We start from the raw sequence: 19,336 nt of genomic DNA on the forward strand, positions 1-19,336 counted from the left end.
CATGCCCGGGTTTCGTTCCCTATATTTTTGCCTGTAATGGCTGAACAACAAATAGCACATAAGTGGTGATTCCTTCTTCTCTTAACTGCACACTGTGTTTCTGGAAAATCTTTCCTAACTATTGCTGTCATCAGAATATGAAGAAGCACTCTGTAATATATTGCTTCTGCAGATGGGAGAGACAGAGCCCGACAGGGGCAGACACTTTTCACCCTTTTGTGTTTGTAGAGGGTAATGATGGATATACTCTTGCAGCCTTGCCTGCTGTCTCTATGTGACTCTACAGAAACCAGTGTATTGTCCCTATCTCTGTATGCTTTGCAAAAATGGCCCCGTGAAGGAGCCACCCTCCACTGGCTGTACTTCATAACATGGTAATCTGCCAGTGTAGGACAGAATGTGGAACGAATGCATAAAATATGACATTGTTTTTCCACTGTGAATGTAATAGCTCCTCACCATCCTCTCTTTTGGTGGCTTTCCTGTCTCATTTAACTTATTCGCTCCACTCTGCATCTCTTTGTGCAAGGGGGAGGGGCCATAATCCCTCTTTCTGTTGGATCTGTCTTGTTTCTGTAAAATGGGAGATAAATCCTTGATAGTTCTGTTTTACAGAAACAAGTCTGTTTCTAATTTGAGAGTGTTAGCGGGGAAGAGGGTAAAGCCTCTTTATAATACCTCTCATTCCTTCTTTTGAAGAGCCTCCTGGGACACACTATTTACGAGGCATTCCTGCGTCTGCTCTTCTGTGGTCTGAGGTCCTTTGTTCTTAGGCTGCTTTTCCTCCTTCCTTGGCTCTTGCCTCTCTGGAATGTGTGTGACCTCTGTAAAGGAAGAAGAGGTTGAACTACATTGATATTGGAGAGGCTGTCGCTTGATTTCCAGAACTGGCAGTTCCTTTGCCATTTTTTTTCCCTTTTAGTGAAGGCCTATTTTTTATTTGTTTAGCCCCAGCCATGGGCTTGGTACTATAAAAAATAGTCAGTCCCACTGCACAGTTTATACAATATGGCCCATAATAAACCCAGTGGACTTACTCCTGTTCCCTTTGACTTCCATCTTGGGCCCCTTTTTATTTATTTATTTATTTTTCAACAGGGACAAACACATAGCAGGTATTAATTAAATAATAGCACCATATGGATGTTTGTTACAATCACACTCCAAAGCAGCACAGTAAAATCATCGATGGTTCAATGCAAATGCAATACTTTGCGGAAATGATGTCACCTATCCACTGTTACTTACAAGATAACATCAGTTGGCTGACATAATTCTGGGGAGTGACATCAACTGGGCTTTATACTTCAGAGAAGTGAGGACACCTATGCCCCAGTAGTTCACATGAACAATGTAACGCAACATTGGTAATGCTAGAAATGAGCAGACTGACATTACCAGGTCCAGCCCCTAGATGGAATTAAAGTGTAGTAATTCACAGTTGCCTGCTCTCAGTTCTGCACTTAGTGGACATAGATTCTGAATAGTGGCAGTGCTTTTCCTTTCTGTCTTGCCTCTCAGGAGTTGTATGGGTTGGCACTTAATGATGGTGGGATCATTAGTGGGGAGATCCAGTGCTTCTTCAGGGTGGTGGAGCCGGTGCTAATGTTACAGGGTGAATTGTTTTCACAGAGCAGGGGTGTTCAAAATGCGACGCCCGCAGGGCAAATGAGGCCTGTGGAATTGTCATACCATGGCTCACAGGGACAGCACCAAGCATCAGGAACCTGCAGTCCAACGGGAACTCAAGGAGCCAGCGCCACCCAATAAACAACCAAGGGAGATCCAAGTCTTTGGCCTGTAGGAGTCCAGTCTGGGGGTGGGGTGGTGGTGTTTATCTGCAGGGTGGATGATGCCCTCGGGCGCCAGGCCCGATTGCCACCCAGCCCTTTCTGTGGCAAGGTTTGGGTAAAGCTGTGAGGAGGGCCATGGGAAGGGGACCTGGGGCAGGTATCTGCCTCCATTGCCTCCAGGGGCCTCCTGCTGCCTCCCTCCCAGACCGGTCCGGCCCGGCGGCCCCTGCTGTCTCTCCGTCCCCGCCCCCCGGGCGAGAAGCGGGAACCTTCCTCTCTCCTCTCCGCGGAACCTTTGCTGCGAAGGCGCCTGTTGCCGCCCGGGGGAATCCTCTCGCTGCGCTGGCCGGGGGGACGCTTACCGAGGCGGACTCCGAGCGGAGCCAGCCCTGCCTGCCTGAGTGAGCGCGGACCGAGCCGAGCCGAGCCGAGGCAGGAGCTGGGAGGCGCGCGCGGGCGGGCGGGCGGAGCCGCTCCCGGGGCCGGCCGGCTACCTGCGGCGGGAGGAGTCGCCGAGCCCCGCGGCCCGGCCCGCAGCCCCGCCGGGGAGGTGAGCGCTGGGCTGCCGCTGGAGGAGGCGCGGGACGGGGGACGTGCCACAATGGAGGTGGCGGCGGCGGCGGCAGGGCCCTGGGGCAGAGGCCCCCGGAGAGGCCCAGGCTGCGCCCGCTCTGGCGAGCAGGGGGCCAGGCCTCGTCTCGCGCGGGACATGAGTAGCGGCGGGGCAGGCTGGGGACTGGCGGACACCTAGAGTCCGTGGTGTCTCACCGGGGGAGGGGCGGCCCAAGCAGGGTCCGCGCGGCCCTGCGCCAGGTGAATTGTGGCCCGGGGGATTGTGCGAGTGTGTCTCGTGCTGGAGTTGGGGAGCGAAGCGCGGGGCAGCCGGCTGGAAGAAAGAGGCTCTGAGAGAGGCTGGCCGTTGGGTTGAAGCCCTGCCGAGTTAGGCATTTGGCGTGGAACCAGAGGAAGTCTAACTTTTCGTGTGGACCGGGAGGCTGGAGGGGAGGCTAGGTGCGCCCTGAACGTGTACGGGAGGCAGGGAAGGTAACAGCGTGGAAATCAGACTCTGCTCCTAAACGAAGAGGGTCACCCCCAAGGAGATTATATAAGGGTGAACAGAGAGTAATGTGACAGAATGCACCGTCTTCCTCTTCAGACAGAAAGCCAATCTGCATAATTTATAAGAAATTACTTGTGCTTCCCTGTGTTCCCTGCCTCAGAACACAAGAACAAGGGGCATTCAAAGAAATTAAAAGGTGGCAAATTCAAAACTGTAAAAAGGAAATACTTTTACACAGAACATGTAATTAGACTGGAACTCCTTGCCACAGGGAGTTGTTGAGGGCAAGAATTTAGCAAGATTAAAAAAGGGCTAGGATGTTTATATGGGTAACAAGGATATCCAGAGTTATAGTTAACAACAATTATAGAAGAGATATTAAACCTCGGGCTTCAGGGTTACACTAATCTCTAACTATTAGCGGTGATGATGAGACCTAATATGGGGGCAGCTTATCTCACATTTGCCCACTGTTTGGTTCTTACATCTTCCTTTGAAGCATCTGGTACTGATCGCTGTCAGAGGCCACATACCTGTCTAGATGAAATTTGGGTCTGTTCCAATCTGACAATTCCTGTGTGTAAAACATTTTTATATTTTAAATGCCGTTGTTCAGTCACATTCAGTAGTATTAGTAAACATATTTAAAACAACAACTTGCGTTTTCAAAACTTTGATGTGATATTGGTGGATGGGCTTTGGGGACTGTTCATTATTCTATGGTGCGGTAACTTTTTCATTTGATTTTCCTTCACTTGGTATTTGTGTTGAGTAATTTACAGTTGACTTTCACTGATGCCTCATATTTGTGATGTAAAACACTAGAAGCTCATATCAGTGAGACACTTGTAAATTTCATTGCTATGACTTCCCATGGATTTTACAGAATTTATCAGTATAGAAGTTTTTGTTGTAAAAAAGTTTACATCTCTCTTAGTGCTGTTGTTTTAGTTATCTTGACTGCAGACTCACCAGGCCAGCAGGGATTTATGTTTTTAAGACTTCAGTGAAAAGGGCCAGAATGTCACTTTCCCCCCATTCATCTTAGTGGGTTGATAGTTATCCTATTTACCACCATTGCATTTGGTTAACTAGTCAACTTTTGATAGTCCTACTAGAAATAGCTAGGTAATGTGTTTATTCTCTGGGGGACTCTTATGTCCAATAATTTGAAAGTACATTTCCCAGGTGTAAAGCTACAATTTTTTAAAATAGTAGGATGAAGTGTTATAATACTGATCTTATTGGCTCCTGCTGTTTGAATGGGAAGTCTCTAGGAAAAACCCAGCTGCTTCTACAAGAAAGAAGTGTTGATGATTCACTATGTGGTCTAAGTGAGCTCTGAAACAATATCCCAGTCCTGTTGTAGGGGTGCTGTGCTGTTGGGAGATGCCACTCATCATCCCTGAGCCACTTATCTTTAAAGATCCCATAGCCCTTTTATCAAGAGTGTGAGTATTTAGCCATTGTGTACTGGCCAGACTCCAGCCTGAGTGGTCGGGTAACTTCTGCCTCCCTAAATTCCCCTTAAAATTTCATTTGGACATAATATTCTACTACATTTTATACTGAACTGTAGCATAATGTAGGTGGTGTGCTTTTAAAAAAATTGGCTCTGTTCCATCCCAGATGTGGCTGCGTTTTAGTGGTGAAGTTGAATGTGCTGTAGGATCCTTTGGGATTAAAAGCACTATATACATATAAAATATGCAATTTATTATGGTGGATGGGTGAGAGTATAGTGTTTCATCTATATTTCCTGCAAATGACTATCTTCCCCTTCCTCATTGTTATGCCATAATTTCACTTGTATTCTGATTGGTTAGAGGCTGTATTCTGCAGGTCAGTCTGTCTTGCTATATATCCTGTTTTGGGTGCCCCAAAATACTCTTGATTTCAAATACATACTCTTCTGAGTATGACTGGGTCACTAGGGTAAGAAGGGAGTGGTGTTGAAACCAGTATTGCTATGGGATTTGAGCTGAAATTTAAAAACAGAAAGTTTGTTGAGCTTAGCAAAAATTTATAAATCCAGAAGTTAAACATGTAAATATTTTTAAATAACACTTATAGATGGCAGATCAAAGACATTATAATGCAGTTCTTTCTAATCATGCAGTTAAGTTGTGCTGTAGTTGTTGAGACACTTGTTTTAACTCTGCTACTTTCAGGTGCTTATAACTTTTTGTGAAGTAATTCTGCCGGGAATGAAATTTTCTATGCTCGTTCAAAATGTGAATTTTGTGTAGAAAACTTAGTGAAATTTCTTTGGGGTATTCTTGAGTTAAGAAATGTTTCAGATGCTATATATTGCACTCAACTAACAAAAAGGGTTTAATTTTTAAAAACTTAAAGTTTGCCATGGATTTAATCCTCAAAAAGGAAAAATACCTTTGATATCTTGAAACTTGGTTTAAAAATAAGTTTGCATATTCTGTGCATGTAACATATTTTCTAACAAATACTTAAGGTACTGAGGTGGGGAGAACAGTTTACTGAAATGTTCTCATCTAATCTTATTTAATTGAGTGCACATTCAGATAAATGGCTTGCTTCTCTTATGTGTGTTCAGATGATGTGTGCAATTATTAAAATAAATGAACTCAGAGAGAGTTGTAAAATACCTGTGTTTCTTTGTTTTTTCAAATGTGTGTCACTGAACTATCTACATTAACATATATATTTGAGGAAATTTAATTCTAGAAACTCGGGGATCTAATTTGAAACTGTGAATGAAAATTTTAACAATTTTTAAAAGTAGGGATAAGTGTTATTGTTTCTTAATAGGCCAAACAAGAAACTTGAGAAAGATATAGAATTTCTGTAAACTGAGAAGGGAAGGTGGAAGGTATCCCAATTTGTGTTTAGAGAAAAGGGCAGCCTTAGTAAGTGGAATCAACTGCCATTGGATGTTGTAGAGAAGGAAGTAAGTCGAATTATGGATGATTGTGGGGGGGGAGGGAGTTGACTTTCTAGAAAATTCTGGAAGGTATGTGGGGCTTCTAAGAACATGGTTGTTTTTCAGTCTTCAGTTTTGAATTTGGTAGGTGGTGCTTTCTCATCCTAACTAGTAAGTACAAAAGCTGCTGATCAGTACTGTGTACAGGCAGTTAGCATTCACTGGTTACTAAACATTGTTGAATGAATCTATTTGATTCAATAAGTTGAAGGAAGTGTCAGGAAACAAGCAAATGAATGCATTGAAATAATGAAAACAGACATTTTCTAAAGTAAAATGTAAACATTATCAAGGATAGTTAAGCAGAAAATTAGAACAATTTGTGCTCATCTAAAAAAATGCAGAAATTGGTTTCTTTAAACACTTCCACATCAAATATGCCATTGAATGCAATGTTGTCTGTTGAAGTGGAAGAGCAGAACATTGATGAGTTTAATACTGCAAGTGAGACATATTCAATGCCTTTATTGTCATTGCAGTGTTGCTGCGCTAATTCAAATCCTGTTTAAGATCTTGTATCAACTTCAGGAACAGTCTGCATGACTCTGATTCTTCAAAATGTCAAAGATTAATTGGGAGCATTAAAATAACTGAACTTGATAAGAAAGTTACATCTGTTTATAATAACGTCACCTTCATTATTTCCCAAAATGAGCAATACATAGAAGTGATTGAAGCATTTTGTCTTGGATATATATTTTGTCACAGACAAACCTGCGGATGCACCACTAGATGCTGCAAATGAAGACATAGAGGAAAAGGTAAAGGAAGAACCAGAAGAATCATTATAGACATTAATGCAAGATGTTTGGTTAAACATGAGAGAGGACTGTCTAATGATGGCAAGCATCCATGCAGGGAACCGTGTGTTCTGCTTAAATTACTGAATAATTGTCTGCAAATGGCAGAAGATGTCCTCAAGAATGTAGAGAAAACTGTGTCAAGGTCTTTGCTAGTTGCTCAGAAATGAAGCTATGAAAGTATTTCTTAGGAGTTGCCATTCTAAATTTTGTTAGTTCAGTACAGTATTTAAAACCTGATGGGAAAAAAAGGAAAACCTACTACTGCCCTAAAGCATGTGAGAGAAGTTCAGAATTTCTTCTGCAGTCACCATCCTCTCTTGGTTGAAAACAGGAGAACTGATACCCATGGTTCACAATAACACTTTGTGGAGCTCACAGAAGATTGTGGCCTTGTCCACACGTAATAAATTTATCAGAATAATTGTGTTGGTAAGGGGTGAGATTCTTTTCTTTGCCCACATGACTATGCTGGTAAAAGCCCTAGTGTAGACGCAATTATGGCTTATTTCATTTCCTAAATGGGAATAAGCTATATTGGTATAAGCCTTTCGTTTTACCAGCATTTAACTGCGTCTAAGCTAGGATTTTTGTTGTTGTTTTAATTATGTTTGAAGCAGGGTGGATTTATTTAAATCCAGGCAATTTAAATCATGATTTAAATCACCAAGATTTGACTTAAATCAAGTTTTCCACTGATACTTCACATATTTCTTAAACAATGGTGCAAATCTGATCACTAAAACATGTTAATTTACAGCTCAATACAGCATTTTACAACATCTAGAAGGATATACTTTGTATCAGTTTTTAGATAACTTGATTTTTATTAATTTAGGAAATAATACATATTACTCATTACCCGTGTCAAGCTGCAGATGCAGCAGCAGTACATTAGGAACTGTAAGAACTAAATCACAAACACAAGAGCACTTACATTTTATTAAACTAAATCATAAATGTTTCACATTTGCAATTGCAGCAATCTCCTGAGTTGCCGGCTGACGGCTGTCCTTTAAACTCTTTTTTTGTTTTAATATTCAAATTTTATTAACTTTAATAGACAAGTCATCACAAAACTAAACATACACGGTCCTTAAAACTTCTACAACTAGCTCTCATCTTCCCCACTCCCACTGTCATTTTTATTCATAGACTGAAACAAAAATAAGAGTTTTCCTGCTTTTTCAACTCCCAGTCGATTTCTTAGCTTTGAGTGAATAATACTAAACAATGAAAATATTCTCTCTGTGCCTGCAGAGGAAGCTACTGCTGTGAAAAGTTGGCTTAGCAACTGAAGGAACTCTGTTTCAAGGTGCTTGGGTAATGATTTCCACCAGTTCAGGGGAGTGACTTTGTTCAAAACATCATCAGTAAACATCTACTGTTCAAATGCTTCTGCTCCAGCCCTGAAATTTATTATGACTGGCATAACTGAGGAGTGATTTTGAGATGCCCATGCCATGGCAGCAGCAGCATCTTCAGAAGTTAGGCATCTACCTTTATATCTGGGGTTGAGAATGTTCTCAAGAAAATGAGGTGGAGTTAGTGCTTGATCCATTTGCTTCTTTATTGCCTGCAGTTTAACTTTCTGGTGAGGTATTTCTTTCTTCAGTGTCTCTTGAAGTGCCTTCCAAATTCTGACAGCATCAGCAATGCAGCAACAATATCTCTGAAGTTTGTTTAAGGCTATGGATATAGGCTTCGGTATACTGAGCATATCCTCTACATTCTTCTTTAATCCAATGTTAGATACTTTGGATGAGATACTTCCAGCTATTTTATCACTGTTTTCTTCACAAAGTTTTATGAGAATAGGTCAGTTCTTAATAAATTGTTCAAAACAATCAACTACAGAATTCCATCGAATATCTCGAGGGAGAATTAGTTTGGATCCTCCTGTTCTCTTCAGTGAAGCTGAAGCAAAATGGTGGTTACGGAAGTATTTTGCGACTTCAGCAACATTTTCTTTTATTCCTGGAGAAGACGTACTTAAGTCTTTGGCTAAAAGTTGCATTAAATGGGCACTGCAACCATATGTTATTGAGAAGCACTGTTCCATTTCTTACTTCTAAGTATCGTCTCTTCTTTGCCACGTTTGCAGCATTGAGCGAATAATACCAAACAATGAAAATATTCTCTCTGTGCCTTTAAGACAGTGTCTTAACTAACTCCTCTGCCTTGCTTGGCCCAGCTCCACCACCACATAAGCACAGAACAACAACAATCCTATCCAGCCTGTGTCTGTCTTTGCACATGTGACTTTAGTCTGCTGAGAAAAAGAAACTGAAACAGAAACTGAAAGCCCTGAACTTTCAAGAAGCAAGAGCTGGTAGTTAGGCTGGACAGACTAGAGCCATTAATTCATTTTTATGAGACTGTAAGTGTAGGTTTAGGATGTTTGTGATGACATTTAATTGTAACTGTTATTTTTTAAACGGGAGAGAAATTTAGTATTTTATTGATTTAAAAAATCGATTTAAATAAAAAAAATCCGATTTTTAAAATTAAAAAAAAAAATCATTGATGTTTATCCACCCTGGTTTGCAGCGTTAAAGCAGCAAAGTTTAGACAAGCCCCAAATCTCTACAACTGTATCCAAATACTGTGAATATATTGAAACTTGCACTGAACATGAAAAGAACTTTGATCAGGAATAACACAGAACATAATACACGCTTTACATAATAAGGGAATCTAAAAGGAAGTACTAAACTTACAAAAGAAATTGAAGGTGGTTTTGTAATGATTTGACAGATTACAGGCAGCTAATGCTACTGTCACAATCTCTGTGGAAATCTGTCTCGACCTAGTTTACAAAGAATTGGAACTACACAAGGAAAGAATAAATTCATATAAACTACAGACCCCTTCCATTATTTAGCCAATATGACTGTTTCCAAATACATAGAAAGGTCATAGTTTAAGTCCAGTACAGAGGAAGAGGTGAAACGTGGCTGAGGTAACATCATCCTGAGTTTGTGCCTTTTACTTTTGGTATTTAAAATCAAAGATCCAGGTTTCTATCTGAAATCTCAGTCTGTGGAGATTGTCACAGTCCATCAAAAGAGTGAGAAATTGTGGAAGTGATGTAACAGAAGGCAGGACAGTTAAATTCAGAATTTTATCAATCTTTTTAAAAGACCTGGAATCCAGACTAGCATCTTGACATCAAGTAAGCACATTGCTGGTGCATTTGGGCTGGTTTAGTATACACTTTGAAATAAACTACATGCTGAAAAATGTGAATAAGTTGGTTAAAATGCATTGGTATCTCAGGATCTTATCCAGCTTTTCACAGCCATGAGTGGGAACTGAATCAGCCCATATGGGCTATCTAACAAAGCCCCAGAGGGATGACTAGTGTCAGTCTGTTAAAGGACACTGAATCAAACCAGCGAACAGGATAAGTTTCTCTTTAAGCACCTGTCTATTTTGTGTAGAAAAAAAAATTGTGTTCTTATGGGGAACTTCAATTTGGGAGACATATGCTGGAGATCTTGTGCAGCCCAGAAGTAAAACATTGGTAGACATTTAAAAAATGAGAGAGAATTTTCTGTCACAAAAAGATATTGCACCCAAGATACAGTAATTCTATTTTGAACCTCATTCTGATGGATAAAAAATGAATTAATCACTGGACAGGATGTTGGTGCTTGTCTAGGGACCATTGATCATGACCTGTTTGCCCATATTGAATGCAATCAATAGACCATCCCAACAAGTAAATAAGCTAAGTCTGAGTCAACAGTGTAATGCTGTTGCAAAAAAAGTGAACATGATTCTGGGTTGTATTAGCAGGAGTGTTTTAAGTAAGACACAAGTAATAATTCTTCTGCCCTACTCCACACTGATTAGGCCTCAACTAGAGTATTGTGTACAATTCTAGGCACTACATTTCAGAAAAGATGTGGACAAATTGGAGACCGTCCAGAGAAGAGCAACAAAAAATGATTAAAGGTCTAGAAAACATGACCTATGTGGCAAGACTGAAATAACTGGGTTTGTTTAGCCTGGAGAAGAGAAAACTGAGAGGGGACATAACAGCTTTCAAGTACATAGAAGGTTGTTACAAGGAGGAGGGAGAAAAATTGTTGTTCTTAACCTCTGAGGACAGGACAAGAAACAGTGGGCTTAAACTGCACCAAGGGAGGTTTAGGTTGGATATTAGGAAAAGCTTCCTAACTGTCAGAATGGTTAATCACTGGAATAAATTGCCTAGGGAGGTTGTAGAATCTCCATCACTGGAGATTTTTAAGGGCAGGTTAGACAAACACCTGTCAGGGATGGTCTAGATATTACTGAGTCCTGCCATGAGTGCAGGGGACTGGACTAGATGACTTCTCAAGGTCCCTTCCAGCCCTATGATTCTATAAGTAATATGTATATGCAGTATACTCCTGATTATCCGAATAGCATGGGGAACGTGGGATAATCAGGTAATTGAGAGAATAGGAGCTATTCAGCAGCTGGGTGGCTTCCACCATTGCTGGGGGCTTGTTCTCCTCCTTACAGTCCTGGCCAGGGGTCTTTTCTTTGTCCCTCTCAGTGCCCTGACAGATGGATTGCAGAGTGCTCCCTGTGCTGCCACAGGAGCCATTCAGCAGCAGTGTGGCCTCCCCCACGGCCAGGGGCTTGTCCTTCTCCTTACAGTCTTGGCTGTGGGCGGTGTGTTTCTGCTCTACTTGCTGTATCTCTGCATTATCTGAATCCCCTCCTTGCCCTCTGCAGTATGTATCTCATGCTGGGGAACAAGGTAGGGATTCAGATCATGTGGTGATTTGGATCATAGGGTTTTGAAGAAACGGGAGTAGACTGTATCTGGTGCTTCAAAAAGCTAATTTCCCAAAGCAGAGGGAAACTATGAGTTAAATGATTGGAGGAAAAATTAGGCAGAAAAATGTAAATAAAAATTGAGATTTGTTTAAGAAAAGTTTATTAGATGCCCAAAAAGCCATGATCCCACAGTCGAGAAAAAGAATGACTTTGGCAAAAACCCCTTCTGATTCAGGGTTGAAGTGAACACAGCAATCAATAATAAAAAAGAATATCTATCAAATGGAAAAAAAGGGGGGAAGTAAATATCAGTCGATGTAAATTTTCTACACTTCATAACCTCTAATTGATAAGGGAAGTTAAAGACATCAGGAAAAAATCCATGACAGGCAGGGCTGAGGGCAACAAAGAGTTTAAGTATATCAGAAAACAAAAATATCCTAGCAATGGTATTACTAGATGGAAATAATTGTTATAATGCTGCATAAAAATCAGAAGTGCTGCATACATATTTCTCTTCTGTATTTGGAAAAAAGCAGGATGATGTGCTATCTCACAGGCTGATGATGTACTTTCCAGTCCATTAGTAACTAAAGATCGTGATACACAATATGTACTAGACAGAAACATTTTTAAAACCGGGCGCCTAAATAATTTGCACCAAGAGTCCTAAAATAGTTGGCTGAGGAGCTCTCTGGCCCACTGATGTTAATTTTTAATAAATCTTGGAATATTGTGGAAATTCCAGGAGAATGGGCGAGTAGTAATAAATATTGTGCCAATATTCAATAAGGGCTATCAGGGTGACCCAGCTATCTGAAGGCTGGTTAAGCTGATATTCTTGGGCAAAATAATGGAAGGGCTGATATGAGATTCATTTGTTAAAGAATTAAAGGATAGAATATAATGAATGCCAGTCAACATGTGTTTATGGAAAATAGGTCTTGTCAAACCTGACTTTATTCCATGAGATTACAGGTTTAGTTGCTAAATGTAACTGCATAAATGTAATAGTTTGTACTGCACAACATTTTGATTAAAAAATTAACACTATACAATATCAATAAGACACATATTAAATGGATTAAGAACTGGCTAACTAACATCACAAAAAGTAGTTATCAATGAGGAATTATCATTGAATAGGGGTGTTCTTATTGGGTTTCAAAGGGATTGGTACTAGGCCTGATGCTATTCAACATTTTCATCAGAGATCTGGAAGTAGATATAAAATCACTGCTGACAAGATTTGTGGATGACACAAATATTAATGGAGTGATAAACAGTGAGGACAGGACAGGCATACAGAATGATCTGGAGTGCTTGGTAAACTAGGCCCATTCCAATAAAGTATGTCTTAATATAGCCAAATGCAAAGTTATACATCTAGGAACAAGGAGTGCAGTCCATACCTACGGACCGGGGGACTGTATCCTGGAAAGCAACATCTTTGAAAAGGATTTAGGAATCATAGTGTATGAGCAACTGAACATGAGTTTCCAGTGCTGATACTGTGGCGAAAAGGGCTAATGTAATCCTTGGACGTATAAACAGAGGTGTAGTGAATGTGAATAGAGAAATTATGTCATTGGTGAGACCGATACTGGAATACTGTGTCCAGTTCCGATGCTGACATCTTAAAAAGGATGTTGAAAAACAGGAAAGAGTATAGAAAAGAACCACAACAATGATTAAAGGACTGAAGAAAAATGCCTTACAGTGACAGACTTAGAGCTCAGTTGGTTTCACTTATCAAAAAGAAAACTAAGAGGTGACTTGATTACAGTTTATACGGTTCATGGGGAGAATATACTGGGTACCTGTGCATCCTTTAATTTAGTAGAGAAAGGCATAACAAGAACCAAAGGCTGGAAGTTAAAGCCAGACAAGTTCAAATGAGAAATTGGGCACCATTTTTAACAGTGATGGTGATTAATCACTGGAACAAATTATGAAGTGATATAAGTGGTGGATTCTTTGTCTCTTGATGTGTTCCAATTAAGACTGAATGGCTTTCTAGAAGACATGCTTTAGGCAAACCCAATTTGTTGGGCTCAACACATGGGTAACAAAGTGAAATTTAATGGCCTGTAGTATGCAGGAGTTCAGACTAGATGATCTAATGGTCTCTTCTGTCCTTAAACTCTAGTTAGTAGATTGGGGACTTGATTATTGTAGTGATGTTTTACTTACAGTATTGGAAACTTTTCATTCAATGGGTGTACCTTTTCCTACCTGAGGAATACATGTACTAATGAAGTGAAACACTTAGTTTGGGTTTCATAAGCCTTTGTGACTTTTTTTTTCCAAATAAGTGTTGTTTGTGGGGTTGGTTTAAAAAAACAACAACTAGATAAGTTCATGGAGGACAGGTCCCCATCAGTGGCTATTAGCCAGGATGGGCAGGGATGCAAAACCATGATCTGGGCTAGATGGTCTGACCCAGTAAGGCTTTTATTTTTTGGGAAGGAATGAAGGAAAATCACAACCACCTTGATTCAGTTCTTTAACAAACTGCAATGCCCACCCTTCCTCTTTTTCTCAGGAATCATCATGTGTGTGCTGACAAAGGCTACTCGCCGGTAGTGAATGGGAAGCTTTATATTGTGAGTGTGAGGGCCTAAACTAATTAATTTCTGAACAGTTTGATCTTTCACGGAAAAATTGTTTCTTTACGTTGTCTAGGTAGCCTTGTCAATGTGAATCAGATGTAGAATGATGCAATGTTGTTTTTGCGTCTGCTCATAGCTTTATCAAGTAGCACCAGAGTGAAATTAACAGATTTCTGGGCAACTGCAAGGAATTTTACTTAGGGTCTCCATTGTGTCCTGTCTACTGAAGGCCAAAAGGACATTGAGGGCAGAGTTAAAAGCTTCTCCCACTGCAAGGAGCCAGCTAGAGGTTGCTTCCATCAATACTCTATCCCCCTGAGGTCTGGAGCTACCTTTTTGCCCTTTGTCACTTATATATTATTTCATAAAGTGGAGGAAAATCTTTTATTCTCTCTATATATACCCAGGTATTTTTTCCAGGTTTCCTCTGCTGACATGTTCACCAAAAAGAGATTTTGTTGCAGGGAGATATTTATCATTTCACCTCCTAATTTTTTTTTTAAAGGGGACCTCTCTTTTATTTTTATCTCCCTCTTCACCTTTTTGCCACCAAAGAAGAGGCAACAAGGGAAAGAAGGAAGGGAGGTGTTTTGAACAAATTTTTCACTCTGTCCTTATTGTCACTGCAAGTGGGACAAATAATGCAGGAAGTAAATGTGTTCTTTCCCTCAGTTGCCTCTTATCACCTTTAGCTGAATCCTTTTTAAGAGTACTTAAAAAAGAATAACACAAATCTGGGGATGGATTCTCTCCTTTTCCAAGACCCTAGTATGCTGCTTTGGCATCAGAAAAGGGCTAGCAGAGCCCTGGATCAAGTCTGGAGAGAATTCACCCTGGCACAGCCTTTGTGGTAGGCAGCAAAAGGCCCTGTGGTAGGGACAATCTTAATTGTTGGCGTAGGCGGGACTGCAATGACAAACTGCCATAATTTAGGCAGCCCTTTAAGGCTTTCTGTTATGCCAGAGGCATCTCTAGCCTATGCATCAGTCCAGAATTGGGAGGGCACGAGGGTGACTTTCAGCCACATCAAGCCGTTTCCTCTCCTCTTGAGCTTTGAGTTTTTTGGTGGGCCTTGTGGAGAGTTGTGCTTCTTAATTGCAATGGAAAATTATATTAAATCTGCAAATAATTCATATTTGCTGTATTCCTAAATCTGCTGTTGTAGATCTTTCTGTTAGCTTTTACATTTTTTAGTCTTATTGACTGCAGTTTTTCAAATATACTGAAAGTGCATCCCATACCTTTAAGTAAATCCTCTGTTTTTCCAAAACTACATTTTATTACAAAAATCTGAAAAGAGTGAGACCTGAAAATGAAGAAACTACAATTTGGGTAACAGAAAATTAAAGTTTTTCTGATTTCTAAAATAACTCCTAACTGACTTGTCCCTCAGAAAATTGTCTGTCATTTGTATTTTTCCTATGTGTTTCTAGACATCAAACTAGCTTTATTTTTTTACTGTGATAACTCTTTTTACTGCCTCAGATTAATAATAATAATAAAAAAGAGCCCGTTTCCTGTACGTGAAGAAATGAAATTCCTAATGTGTTCTTGTTTCTTTGAATATCTTCTGTTGCCTTTGTTTGATACGTTAGCTAAAAGAAACTCAGTTCTACACTTAGTTTCTGTGCTTTTCACGTTTGTGGACTTTGCTAGCAGTGTTTGATATATATATTTTTGTTTTCTTGTATGTGATTTATTATTTTATTTGTGCATTTTGTCTTTGTAAAAATGCTATTTTTAATTTTGTTAAAAACATAATAAAAATAAATAGGGGGAGGGAAACAGCATCTGCCTGTTTTTACTGCCACTGTTTGGAGCCATGTCAGTTTCATGCTGCTACTGCCTGGGAATAATATAAGAAAAGCCAGGCACTACAGTTATTTATGGAGGGAAAGAACACAAAAAACAGAAGATGGGAGGAGGATAAAGCAGGCCTCTTCTCTTTTCCTTCACGGTGCTGAACATAAGTCCCTAGTTTCAGGGGATGCTAACTAAAGCAAGTTCCTGTTGACCAAGTTGAAAAGAAATGCCCTGCCATTCTGACCATTGGCTTCATGTCAGTACTGTTTTCCCCACTGGAATCAGCTCAGTTTAAACTCATCTTCCCCCTCTATAGCTGCTTTCTAATGAGCTTTGATTGAAGGGCTCTCTATCTAGGCCTGGCACATATTAGTTTCTCTAGGTCTGGGTAGATTCTCTTCCCTCTTGCCTGAAGCAGATGTTTTAATCCCTTCTTTTCCCTTCTAAGCATGATGTAACCCAAAGCGTTCTAGGATAATAATTATCTACTTTAAAAGAAATGGGACCTTGATAACTCTTGTATCAAGTGAAAAAAATCTCAACTGCTCACATTCACAGACTTAATGACATGGAGAATGCAATTTTTTCCTCTTGACATTTTTGGAGGATTCCTTGACCCTTCTGTCAGAAACTGTTCCCAACTTACTGTTCCTGTCCCATTAGCACAGTGACCATCTTTTCAAGTGTGAATGAGAACTTTATTTGCAAGCCATCGGTTTCACTCTTTAACTATCCAAGGAAGCACTTGTGGAACAGCATGAGAAAGTCCCTCTTTCACAAGGCCTGAGCAAGCTGCCTTTGAGAGACTGGAACTAGAATTCCAAACTGAGTTCCCTACATGGAAAGGCATAACACTATAACTTGGCAACTGACTGACATAGAGCCATTCTGGCTCATTGTTAGAATAATTTGATTACTACCAAACCATTTGAGGACTATTTAGATAGCCCCTATCATAAAGAGTTTTCTATCTCTGACACTGTGCACAACATCCGGCACAATGTAAAACTCCCTCTCAGTTGGGGTTTTTAGGTGACTGTAAATAATTAAAATAGCATAAATCCTAATCATGTCTGTTTTGTGAAATTGACACAGGATATATTCCCTGTCTTTTAGACTTCTATTTCCTCATTGTATTGTATTGCTACTTCTTGTGCTGTTTTGTTTATTACTTACTTAGATTATTTCTCCTTAAAAGCAATACAGGTGGTGTATGTTTTATTTCTGTGTAATAATCTGATTTAATAAATCTGAGGAATGCTTACTTTGAAAATTATGTCCAAGAAAAGAAGGACAGGGAACTACTCATCTTAGTAGAATGAGATATGGAGATGTTCATCTCTGCTACTAGTATGAGCCATTTTTATTTTTAAATCTCCTTTTATGATGTGAGAGAGAGACAAAAAATACCCATTAGGAAATCTTGATTTTTTTTTCTTCTTCAGAAAACAGTGGATGAAATAGAATGTGGTGCTACTTATAGAGAAGAATGCTGTTAATCATACATGAGTTCCCATGAAAAGAAAAGTTATGGTTGTTATTCAAATCCCTGAATTCAGTCCAGATGAATAATGACCAAAAGTTCTTATAGTTAGATGAATGTTAGGTGGACTGAGTGAAATGATTTGGCAGCCTCAATCCAGTTGCTAATAATTCATAGGAGAAGGAAGAAGAGGGAGATAGGCACAGGAAAACCCCACTCCGACCTTTGTTTTAGCAGATGTTAGAGATTGAGTGTTGGGGTACTACTCTTACTATGTGTGGTCCCTCTAGCTCAGGATTATGGCACATTGATGAGGTATTGTGGGAAAGTTTGCATAGTTTCTGCTCATTTTATACTTACTTTGTGAATAAAGAGAACTTTCCAGGGCTGTTGGTTAGTACCTTTCACAAGCACTAAATAGACTTTAAAAGAAAAATGTTGTCCCTTGAGGAAAGCTGTTGACTAAAGATCACTTATAACCTACTCTTCCTCACTACCGTGTAGTTCTTCTTCGTCCTGTCCTTCCTGCTCTCAAGTTATTGGCCTGGGAAGAGCATAGTCCAGTGGTTTTCTAAGATGTCTTTCTGCTTCTGAACCTTAGAAATTAAAAACCTGGATTATGTATGATATGAATATATAAATTTCATTATGAACTGTTGCAGTAATAGATTAAAATCCCTAAATTATATGGAAATCAACATATACTGATATTTTCTCTATTAAAGCCTTTAACCGGCTATCTGCAGATGGACCTGATGCTCGCATAGATAATGGCCCCAGATACGCTCTAGGAAATATTGTGGAGAAGTTCTCTGGCCTGTATTATACAGGAGGTAAGACTAGATGGTCACAGGGTCCTTGTATGAAAATTCTGTGGTGCCCTTTAAAATAGTGTTGTTATATTAATATATGTCAGTTTACTGATCAGCTTGGGTTGTACTGATTTTAAAACTGCTTGAAAGTGAAACTCAAGTGTGCAAAGTCCATATTGACATTTTTGAAGGGTAAAGAAGTATATAGTGTGCACATTGTGAGAGATAGTAAACTTAAACAAAGAGAATTCTGTAGCACTTTAAAGACTAACTAATTTCAGCAGGCATAAGCTTTCATGAGCTTCAGCTCACTTCCTCAGATGCAGTTGGTAGAAATGATACAGCAAATAGGTAACATATATAGTAGGCAACATTTACATATCCAAGGACATAGATAACAATGGGGCAGGTGGATAAAAGCTGGGTACTTGAGTCCTAATGACAACCATTGAGTAGGAGGTGAGAATGGGTGATCAGAGCAAATTACTTCTTGTCCTGAGATAGCCATTCCAAATCCCTGTCTAAACCCAGTTTGAATGTGTCAAGTTTGCAGATAATTTCTAACTCAGCAGTTTCTCTTTCAAGTCTGTTTTTGAAGTTTTTTGGAGAAGTACAGCAACTTTTAGGTCAGTGACAGTGTGCCCTGGGAGACTGAAGTGTTCTCCGACTGGTTTATGGATGTTATTATTTTTTATGTCTGATTTGTGTCCATTTATCCTTTTGCGTAGTGATAGTCCAGTTTGGCCAATGTACATGGCAGAGGGGCATTGCTGGCATATGATGGCATATATAACATTAGTGGATGTGCAGACTTGAAAGAGAAACTGCTGAGTTAGAAATTATCTGCAAACTTGACAAACCAGGTCATGTGCATTTCTTACCAGGAAGTCTATTTCTTGCCTAAGCACAAGATACGTAGGTGATGGCAAGGGGAGTTTTCTGTTAATTCCCTCATTTCATTATTTCCTTTAGCCAGAAACAGATGAAGTTTGATTTTTTTCAAAATTTTGAAGTCAAGAAAAAGTAGTTTTCAGTCAATACTGAGGAGGTGGAAAGGTGCAGCATCAGAAACAGAACCCCCTTAACATGCTAGATAGTGAAATGCAGAAATGTCTCAAGGGATAGAACAACCACAAGTTGGTCATGATTGACCAAGTTTGACAGGATTGACATGATTGACCAAGTGACACTGTGCCATGTGACTGGCACTTGTTAGGCACAAAGATGGGTGAAGGAAG

At 39.9% G+C, this 19,336-nt stretch overlaps 1 protein-coding gene across 1 annotated transcript in view; it reads left to right on the forward strand.

The window, feature by feature from the left end:
- Positions 1–2,086: 2,086 nt before the first annotated feature.
- RAD54L2 (RAD54 like 2) overlaps positions 2,087–19,336 on the forward strand; it is a 75,254-nt gene continuing 58,004 nt past the window's right edge. The window contains exon 1 of the mRNA XM_067561157.1: positions 2,087–2,343. The gene's annotated coding sequence lies outside the window, so the exon portion shown is untranslated. The remainder of the gene's footprint in view (positions 2,344–19,336) is intronic.

This window comes from Emydura macquarii, unplaced genomic scaffold, assembly GCF_026122565.2.
Source record: "Emydura macquarii macquarii isolate MOO-44397 ecotype Brisbane River unplaced genomic scaffold, CSIRO-AGI_Emac_v2 contig_2369, whole genome shotgun sequence".
In the NCBI taxonomy this organism is placed as follows: Eukaryota; Metazoa; Chordata; order Testudines; family Chelidae; genus Emydura; species Emydura macquarii.